Source organism: Elephantulus edwardii, unplaced genomic scaffold, assembly GCF_000299155.1.
Source record: "Elephantulus edwardii isolate Elephantulus edwardi_28Jun2011 unplaced genomic scaffold, EleEdw1.0 scaffold00078, whole genome shotgun sequence".
Lineage (NCBI taxonomy): Eukaryota > Metazoa > Chordata > Mammalia > Macroscelidea > Macroscelididae > Elephantulus > Elephantulus edwardii.
The window spans coordinates 13,683,868-13,694,156 of NW_006399828.1; the positions used below are offsets into that span (position 1 = coordinate 13,683,868).

Consider the following 10,289-nt stretch of genomic DNA (forward strand, 5'->3'; position numbering starts at 1 on the left):
CTTGAACTTCTTCCTTCATCACCATAGACTCATGCTCATATGTTATTTCATTAAATTCTTCTGTATCTGCCAATTCCTTTCGATACAATGACTCAGTATACCATTTACAATACCCACCCGTAAAATGAGATACTTGCAAGTGTATGTAACTAGAGATACAAGAGACCTATACAAAGAAAACTACAGAGTATTTCTGAAAGACACAATAAAAGACCTCAAGAAATGGAAAAATATGCCCTGTTCATGGGTAGGAAGACTCAATATGGTGAAAATGACAATCCTACCAAAGGCAATTTACATGTTCAAAGCAGTCCCACACTAGATACCAAATTAATTTTTCAAGGAGATTGAAAGGGAAATTATCAAATTTATTTGTAGAGACAAGAGACCCTGAATAAGCAAAACACTTCTGAGAAACAAAATTGAGGTTAGAGGCATAGCATTCCTTGACCTCAAAACCTACTACACAGCAGTGGTAACCAAAACAGGATGGTACTGATACAATGAATTACAGGCACATAGATCAATGGAACAGAATTAAGAACCCAGATATAGACCCAGCTATCTATGGTTAATTGATATTTGACAAGAAAATCAAAGCTATCAAATGGGGAAATAATAACCTCTTCAACAAATGCTGACAAAAACTGGACTTCCACCTGCAGAAAGCTGAAACAGGATCCACATGTCACACTATACACAAAAATCAACTCAAGGTGGATGAGAGACCTGAGAGTAAAGCCCAAAACCATAAACGTTCATAAGAGACAAACTGGGATCAAGCTTACAAGCACTAGTTCAAAGTATAAAGAGACTGCCGAATACAACCAGAAATGAACAATCTAAAGAGGAAAAAACTGATGCATGGAACCTTCTAAAGATTAAATCTCTGTGCATATAAAAAACTTTTTTCCAACAGTGTAAAAAGAGTGTTAATTGTTTAATCAAGCAAGCTGAAGTTATCAACAACCTCAATTTCTTCTCTGTCCATCGAGATGCTGCCAATTGGCCTAGTAGTGAGAATCTTTGTTTTCTTGATGTTGAGCTTCAATTCTATATTGAACACTACAGTTCTTGACCTTCTGCAAAAGCATCTCTTGTCCTCTTCAGTTTCAGTAAGCAAGGTTGTGTAATTTGCATAATTCAGGTTGTTGAGCTGTCTTCCTTCAATCCTGATGTCACATTCCTCATGATAGCATCCAGCTTCCCAAACGATCTGTTAAACATATAGATTGAAAAGGTATGGAGATAACCTCTTTCCTGATCTGGAATCATGTATAGGTCCTTGCTCTGTTCTAACTACTCCTTCCTGGTTCAAGTAGAGGTGTTGCATGAGCACAATCAAGTGTTCTGGGTTTTCCTTTCTTCTCAACGTTAGCCACATTTTGTTGTGATCCACACAGTCAAATGCCTTTTCATAGTCAATAAAACACAGATAGATATTCTTCTGCTACTCTGCTTTCAACCAAGATCCATCTAACATTGGCTAAGATATCCCTTGTGCCACAACCTCTTGTAAACCCAGCCTATGCATCTGGAAGTTCTCTGCTTATTTACTTTTCTCTTGGCTTCTTTTGCTCCTACTCTTTTGGTTTCCTCCAACCTCATGACTCTGTTTTCTTGGGCTCCTATGCAGATGTCCTCTCAGTAAATGAGCCTCTAAATTCAACTCGTCTCAGGACTATATTCTTAGAAGTCTTTTCTAACTTCATTCACTTCCTTAGCAATAGCTTTGAGTACTTTCCACCTTCTGACTACTTCTAAATATCCACCTTTTTTCTAAACAACTTTTAAAATTCTTACATCCAACTGCCTACTGATACTGTGTCAACCCATCTCATTTGGGGTCACCCTCTCCTGTACTGTCCCTTCACCCTACCAAGCATTATGTCCTTCTCCAAAGACCAGTCTCTCCTGGATATGTGCTCAAAGAATGTGAGACAGAACTTGAAAATCCCAGCCTCCAAGGAGAGACTTGGTTTCACCCTCTCTAGGACAGACCTGTTTATTTTCTTGGCAGTCTATGGTATATTTAAGACTCTTCTCCAGCACCACAACTCAAAAGCATATATTCTTATTCTGTCATCCTTAGTCATTGTCCACCTCTCTGAACCACAGATTGTAATTGAGAAGACCATGGCCTGGATTAGGCACACCTGTCTCTAGACTGACATTGTTTCTTTTTAACACTCTGGAGAGGTACAGTCTAAAATAAATTAAAAAAAAAAAAAAAGATGAACTGACAATTGACATAGTGACTTTAAAGCATATCAGGGATTGTGAAGATGAGAAATTTGTTAGTCACTATGAATCATAGCCAATTTGCTAGCACCTAACAACAATCTAGCATGCACCTGATTGTCCCCACACCCAAAACTCTTCTCTGGTGATGAGAATTTATCTCTGTCCTCCCAGTCGTTCTAGCCAAATAACTCCTATTACTCTTAAAGCCTCTTTTATACCCTACACAAAACCTGTAACTTCATCTGAAGACCTGAAGCCTAATGGAGCTAAGTGCCTTGCTCAAATTTCTTCTGTTAGCAAGTGACTTGTGAGATTCAGAGCCTTTTCTCTTCTACATTAAAGCTTGTTTGAAGCAATGAGCCACTTACCTTCAGTCTTATGGAAAATACTTGAGAATGAATTATATAACCAAACATAACAATAAAAATAAAATACATATATTGATTCCAAATCTCCTAAAGATTGTCTAAAGTGATTGAATAATAAGTCTAAGCTAATATGTAATCTATAAGATATTACACTCCAGGCCTGGAGATGTAGCTCACCGGTAGAGCACGGAGGCTCGCGTGCCGTGGCTTTCTGGTTCGGTTCCGGTACCAGGTAAGTCAGTAAGAGCGGAGCCCGTTGGTTCACGTGCCACGGCTTCCTGGGTCGGTTCTGCTACCGGGTACAAGTCGGTAAGAGCTGAGCAGATCCGGCATCGCCAGGCCATTAAAAAAAATAAAAGAAAAAAAAAAGATATCACACTCCCACAGAGGGCAATTTTGTGAGCACATCAACATAATAATTTATCAAAGACTGTTTCCCACTTCGCCCATCTCTTTAGGTAGAACTAAATAGGACAAAGTTCAGATCTGTTGTTCATTAGAGTTGCTATGAGTCCTAGTATCCTAGACAATGTCTAACAACAATCTTTTTAGATATAATAACTAAGCACAAAAACTATGGTCATACAATTTGATAGGTGGAAGGAGGAGTGGTTAAAGGAAAGTGGAAAATCGGTGAGAAAAACAATGTATACAAACTTTGTAATTAAATCAGTATAAAATTAAAATTTTATTTAAAGAAAACAACACTACAACGTGTAGAATTCAGATGAGCAGATTTCCCAACGCCTTTTACCAGAAGTGACAGTCAATGACATTATCTGATCTTTCTGACTTTGGCCCCTACTCTTTCCGTGTGGCTTTCCAAGTCTGGCAAGTGTCAGCAGACTTATGGAGCTGGGGGGAAATGCCAATGACCCAATTCCATTCTTCTTTCCTTCTGTAATTCTTGACCACAAACATTATCAGATTGTCTCAAAGATGTTATCTGTCTAAATTGTTTTTATTCTGAGCCCCTATGTTTTTGTTACACATAGTCTTAATGATGTCAGGGTCTATCATTTTCAGGGAAAGGTTTGGAGAAGCTACATAGCTCACCAACCATAAACATTATTTGCAAGCATTATAATGGGTCAATTCCTTTAAAGGAGACGACTTGTAAAGTCTTTAGTATCTTCTCTAAGATTTTACATTTCATTTTTAAATCTTAATATTTAACTTGGTAATTCTTTAGGCTTTTATGCATATATCTGTTAGGGTTGGAAGTAGGATACTGGGAGAATTCAGTATTAAGAACATCCTTTTCATAACAGAATTCCTTTTTAATGACTTAAGGCATGTTGTTTACGAAGTGGATGCCATTCCTGTTTACTCTCTAAAATTCATCATCTATTTCTATAGTCATTCTTTCTCAGGTTGACTCCTAAAATGCAGCACAAACTCTTCCTATAAACTTAAGAATAAGGAGCTAAATTAGCACAAATATTCACAGATAGATTTGTTGTTGTTATCAGGTACTGATGAGTAGAATTTACAGTGGCCATATGAGTAACAGATCTGAACCCTGTTCTATCTTATGTCATCTTCATCATCTCTGACACACTTCAAGATATTGCTACAATCATCAGTCAATCCATCTTGCCAAGGGACTCACTCTCCTTTGCTGACCTTCCACCTTTTCAGTTTGATGTAATTTCCCAAGGAATAGCCTCTCCCAGCAGAGTGCCCAAAGTATGTGAGTTGAAGCTTCACTATTTTTGCCTCCAAGGAGCACTCCAGCTTCACTTTTTCCAAGACATACCTGTTTGTTCTTTTAGCAGTCCATACAAGTCAAAGACATCAATACTTCTTTTGCATTCCTTATTCATTGTCCAGCTCTCAGATGCATAGCAAACAATTGAAAAGACCATGAACTGAATCAGACACACTTTAGTTTTCAAACTTTTATCTTTGCTCTCCAGCATTTGGAGAAGCTCCTCATAGCAGACTTTCCCAGTGCAATGCATCTCTTGCTCTCCTAACTGTTAGTAGTATGGCATTGATTGTAGATCCAAGTACAATGAAATAGTTGACAATATCAGACTTTTCTCCAGTCACCATGATGTTGCTTATCAGTCCAGTGGTGAGAAAATTTGTTTTATTGATGTTGAGATGCAATCCATATTGAAAGCTATAGGTCTTAATCTTCCACAGCAAGTGTTTCAAGCCCTCCTCTGCTACACTTCTCAGTCCATCAGGAAAGTGCCAAGTGATAGAATAAACTACTCAAGGATTACATAAGGCAAGAGGCAAGAGAAGAGGAACTCATGGCTGAGTGTCTCTCCGACCTGTACATCCTCAAAACTTTTATTGGTAAGTTTTCGTTACATAAGCAGTAAAATATGTTAACTGAACTCCAAGATGCTTTATGCTGTTTCTTTTCTAATTTGCCAACTTTCTTTATTTTCATAATCACATCTTCATCAGATGGCAGGTCCAATGGGAGAATCAAGGTTTTTCACATTCCAAGAAAGTGTATTCTTTTTGTTCTGATTACCTTATTTTGCATTCTTTTAACCCAGGCAGCTCCTGCCTTAGCTTAACTGCTGTGCTTCTCACTTTCAGCAAGCGATGTTGTGTCATCTGCATAAAGCAGGTTGTTGATGAGTCTTCTTCCTATGCTTATGTGACATTCTACTTCATAGAGGCCAGTTTCTCCAATGCAATGATTTGTTTAGCATACATATTGAATAGGTATGGAGAAAGGTTGCAACCATGACATATACCTTTTCTGATTTTAAACCAAGTCGTGTGCCCTTGCTCTGTATGGACAATAGCTTCTTGAACTAGATATAGGTTTAAGTTAAGGACAAATTTAGCAAGCATTAAATGTGTAGTAAAGAATCTTTGAGGTAAAGTGGTTAAGCATTGTATTGCTAACTGAAAGATAATTTAAACTTACCAGTATCCACACCAAAGAAAAATGTTGTAGTCTACTTATGTAAAAATACAGCCCAGGAGGAAAAAAGCCTTGGAGAAGTTCTACTCTGTCCTCTAGAGTCACTATGAATCAGAATTTGGCTTGATAGTAATGGGCTTGGTTTGGATTAAGTGGAGAGCAAATCAGAATTATCAGATAGGAGGCAGTTGTCAGAACAGAGCAAGGGAACACTGCATGGTTCAAAATTGGGAAGGGCGTACACCAGGGATGCATCCTATCTCCATACCTTTTCAACCTATATGCAGAACAGATTATCCGGGAGGATGGACTCTATGAGGAGAAATGTGGGGTCAAGATTGGTGGACGATTTATCAACAATCTGTGTTATGCAGATGACACAACCCTGCTTGCTGAAACTGAAGAGGACCTGAAGCACCTGCTGCAGAGTGTCAAGGACTGCAGCCTACAATATGGATTGAGGCTCAATGTCAAGAAGACAAAGATTCTCACCGCTGGACCAGTTGGCAGCGTCAGGATGGATGGTGAAGAGATTGAGATTGTGCACAGCTTTAGTTTGCTTGGCTCCATAGTCAACAGTCTTGGCACCAGCAGCCAGGAAATTAAAAGGCGCATTGCCCTGGGAAAGTCTGCTGTTAGGGACCTCTCCAAAGTACTGAAGAGCAATGGTGTCTCTCTGGAGACTAAGGTGCGTCTGATACAAGCTATGGTCTTCGCAATCACTGTTATGCATCAGAGAGTTGGACAATGACCAAGGAGGATAGAAGGAGAATTGATGCCATAATCACATCTTCATCAGATGGCAGGTCCAAGGGGAGAATCAAGGTTTTGCACATTCCAAAAAAGTGTATTCTTTTTGTTCTGATTACCTTATTTTACATTCTTTTAACCCAAGCAGCTCCTGCCTTAGGCAGCTGAACTGCTGTGCTTCTCACTTTCAGCAAGCGATGTTGTGTCATCTGCATAAAGCAGGTTGTTGATGAGCCTTCTTCCTATCCTTATGTCACATTCTTCTTCATAGAGGCCAGTTTCTCCAATGAGAGGCTCCGTCTAACATACTTTGGACATGCTGTAAGGAGGGACCGGTCCTTAGAGAGGGACATCATGCTTGGGAGGGTGGAGGGACAGCGCAGGAGAGGAAGGCCCTCTATGAGGTGGATTGATTCAGTGACTGGGATAATTGGGACAGGAGTGTCAGAGACAGTGTGATTGGCACAGGACAGAGCAGAGTTTAGGGCTGTTGTACATAGGGTCGCTATGAGTCGCAGGCGACTCGACGGCACATAACAACAACAACAAACAAATTTAATTTAAAAAAGAAGCAATAATAGCTATGTTTAAAACAATTTCTTCTTACAAGAAATTTTTTCCCACATAAAAGAAAAAAAACTTTAAATATTAAATTTTAGACAACATAAAAATCAGAATCAAATCATAAATCAACTTTTTTACAAAAACTTTTTAATATGGTAAAAAAGTCATGTTAATATCATGTCACTCCATATGATATGGTGATGACACTTTATTTTGTGGTATTCTTTGTGAAAACCTACAACTTCAGTATAATCTGCAAAGGGGATGGATGGAAGCACTAGATAAATATACAATGAGGAAATTTCCATAAGATATGTGACCAGACTTTTTCAAAATTCTCCAAGTCTCCAGGTCAACATTAGTTCAAAGGATTAACAGACCAAGATAATCACAGTCTCTATTATCCTGAGATCAGAATGAAATGATGTCTGGCTACTATGACTGACGACTCTTATTAACATCACAGTAGAAGAAGGTCTTGGAGAAAATAATAGAAAAAGAAATGTAGACAATGCACAAAGTCATAAAGACAAAGCTGGTCTAATGACTCAACAATTCCTTGCCATCAAGTCGGTAACAACTCATTACTGACCCTCCATTGGGTTTCTGAGGAAGCTCACACAGGAGGAGGCTGTTTATCTCTCTCCCAAGGAGCCACTGCTGGATTCTGGCTGACAGAGATTTAACAGCATAGATTCCTATGAACTAGGCTACTGCAGCTCCCTATTAGTTTGATGAGCTTGGTGAAATCCCTGACATGATGCCCTTAGAAACCCTTCAGTGCGGGCCCTGTTCTCACTCCCGGTCCATCAGTTAATTGATTGATTTAGACACACAATACACAAGCCTATAAAGTGATTGATAACACCAAGGAAAATTCCTTCCTTTGTATTCCTCAGTACATTCAACCATATAAGACAAAAAGGGCAGCATTGCCTGCTAAAACAAAGCTCAGCAGCAGGAAAGGACAGGAAAGAATGACAAAAGAGGAACCCAAGGAGGAAGTGAAAAGAGTGCTATTGTATTGAGGGGGTTGCAGTCAACCTTCATAAAAGGAAATGTGTGTAAATTGTTGAATGGAAAATTATTTGCTTTATAAACTTCCATACAAACAACAAATAAAGAAAGTTTCGAAAACCAAAGAGAAATTGTGTAACTGTCACAAACCAATAAAGGAAAAACAAGAATCACTATACTATCCTGGATCAAATCCTATAGGTGTTATAGGGGAAATGAGGATGAAAACAAAAAAGTTTCAAATAAAATCTGTAATTAGCAGAGTTATTCCACTATTAATGTTGATTGCTTTTATTTGACATACATAATAAGAAAAATGTTAAAATCAAAGGCTACAAGAGAGTAGATAAGGAGTTCTAGTGGCCTAGTCTATAAATTAGCACAGCTGACCTGAAGGCCATGCCTTCTTGGCAATTCAAATCTACTAATTGCTACATGAAAGAAAGATAGACAATCACCTCCTGTGTGATTTGCAGCCTCAGAAATTCAATGGAAAGTCAGCTATGAGTCAGTTCTGAGTTTATGGCAATAAATTTTAATTTTTTTGTTGTTTGGGGGATTTTAATTGCTATTATAGTAAAGAGAAACTCTTGTCTTTGCAACTTTTCAAAAATCTAAGGTTATAAATAAAGTTGTTTCAAAATACCACTAATGTATTACTGGACCAAAGAGTCCAACACATCTAACTAACATGGACCAAGAAGTCTAAGTGTGCAAGTCAGGGGGTTGCATGAAAGCCACAGTGGTGCAACTTATTACTGTATTATTAACCAGCTACAGAGGCCAAGACTCAGTAAGTGAACTGAAATTGTAACTGTGAAACACCGTCCAATTTTCTCTCTTTGAATTTTGCAGTATTTTAATTCAAAGTTTCACTTTAAAGGGATTTAGTTCTATAAAAGTTTTAGTCATTCTTATTAAAGAAGTTTGCAGAGTTAGAATTATTTTTGAGATCTCTCAGACCTTGCCTCTTGAAAAATATAGTATAAAAGTTTTAGAAATAATTAGTGTTTAAATTAACATACTTAAATAAGACCTTTATAATGCACATCTGTGAAAAATTAGCAAAATAAAACCAAAACAAGTGAATTAATTCATTGTGGTTTTTTCTCTGTAAGTTATGTAAAAGGAACAAAAAAGCCTTTTTTGCCCTTTTGAGGGAAGTACACACAAGAAATACTACAAATCATGTCTAAATTATGTTAAAAAGGAAGAAAAGATGTTTTGGAATTTTATATGACAAGAAATAGCACTCAATGCCAAAAATAACTATATATATATTGATAATTTTATTGATAAAAATGAATAGAACAAATACAAATTTTTATAATTGCCATATTCCACTAGTGGGCTAAGTCTATGACTGCAAACATGCGAGTTAAGTATTCAGATGTCTCCCTTAGCTTAAGAGTCAGAATGTTCGGAATTCAAGTTATTCAGCTCTGCACTGCCTCAGTGAGGCTGAAGTAATCTGAGTGTAAGCACACCCTGAAAGTCTCCCAGGACAGCCAGAAATACATGTGCTTGCCCATCCTCTAATATCTCTCTACAGAAACAAAAACCTTATTTAACACAACTCTTTGGTCTAATGAAAATCTGTAATATAATCATAGAGATTTTCAGGTGCTGTAAGAAATTTTCTCATCCTGCATCTTTTCATAGAATTAATCTGTGGAATAAAATAAATTCAAAAGTTATTTCAAAATATCTCTAATTCCTGTAGATTTTTAGCTGCACATAATTTTTCAGCACATAAGAGGAGATGTGCTCAACTATATCGTTTTTCAGAGTGGCATAAAGAGTAGAGATGGTGAAAGCATATTAGAATCACTGTGGAGATTTTTTTAAAACTCTCTCACACCCCACTGCTTTCCTGGCAAGTCTGATGTTTTCTTGTAGCCTTAGGATGTGGTAGAGAACCATAAGGACAGTGCAGGCTGAAGGGGATCTCAGTGATACTTCTTTCCTCCCACAGATTCTCACATTTTGAACTCTTGAATTAGATAAATAAAGTCTCTTTTCTGCCAAAGGTATTTTAAAGGTGAACTTCTGTGAGAACAGATATGAACACAATTTTTCAAGAGAACATTCCCAATGTTCCTGACTGAGACTGAACGAAATGTTTTCTGAGCATTCTCTTTCACACTTCTTTTGTTATCTGTCCTAAAGGACAAATTGCTCCAACTTTCCTGGTTGATCTCTCAAATTCTAGGTAACAGAATGTCTCACAATACTAAATAGTACTGGAAGGATTATGCTTAAATCACTTCCTTTGCACTGTGTTTTAAGTACAGAACTTAATATGATTATATGTACACAATGGTCGGTGGTCTGTACTCACCCCCAGAAAGTTTGTAAAGAAAGTTCTTTACAAAGTTGAATTCATTGAAATGACACATAAGAATAAATATATAGTATATATAATATACTATATGTAAAATATACATTTT

The 10,289-nt window shown here is 37.5% G+C and overlaps 1 pseudogene; it reads left to right on the forward strand.

Annotated features, from left to right (window-relative positions):
* The window catches only part of LOC102848692, a 132,942-nt pseudogene that overhangs the window by 47,668 nt on the left and 74,985 nt on the right, over positions 1-10,289 (forward strand).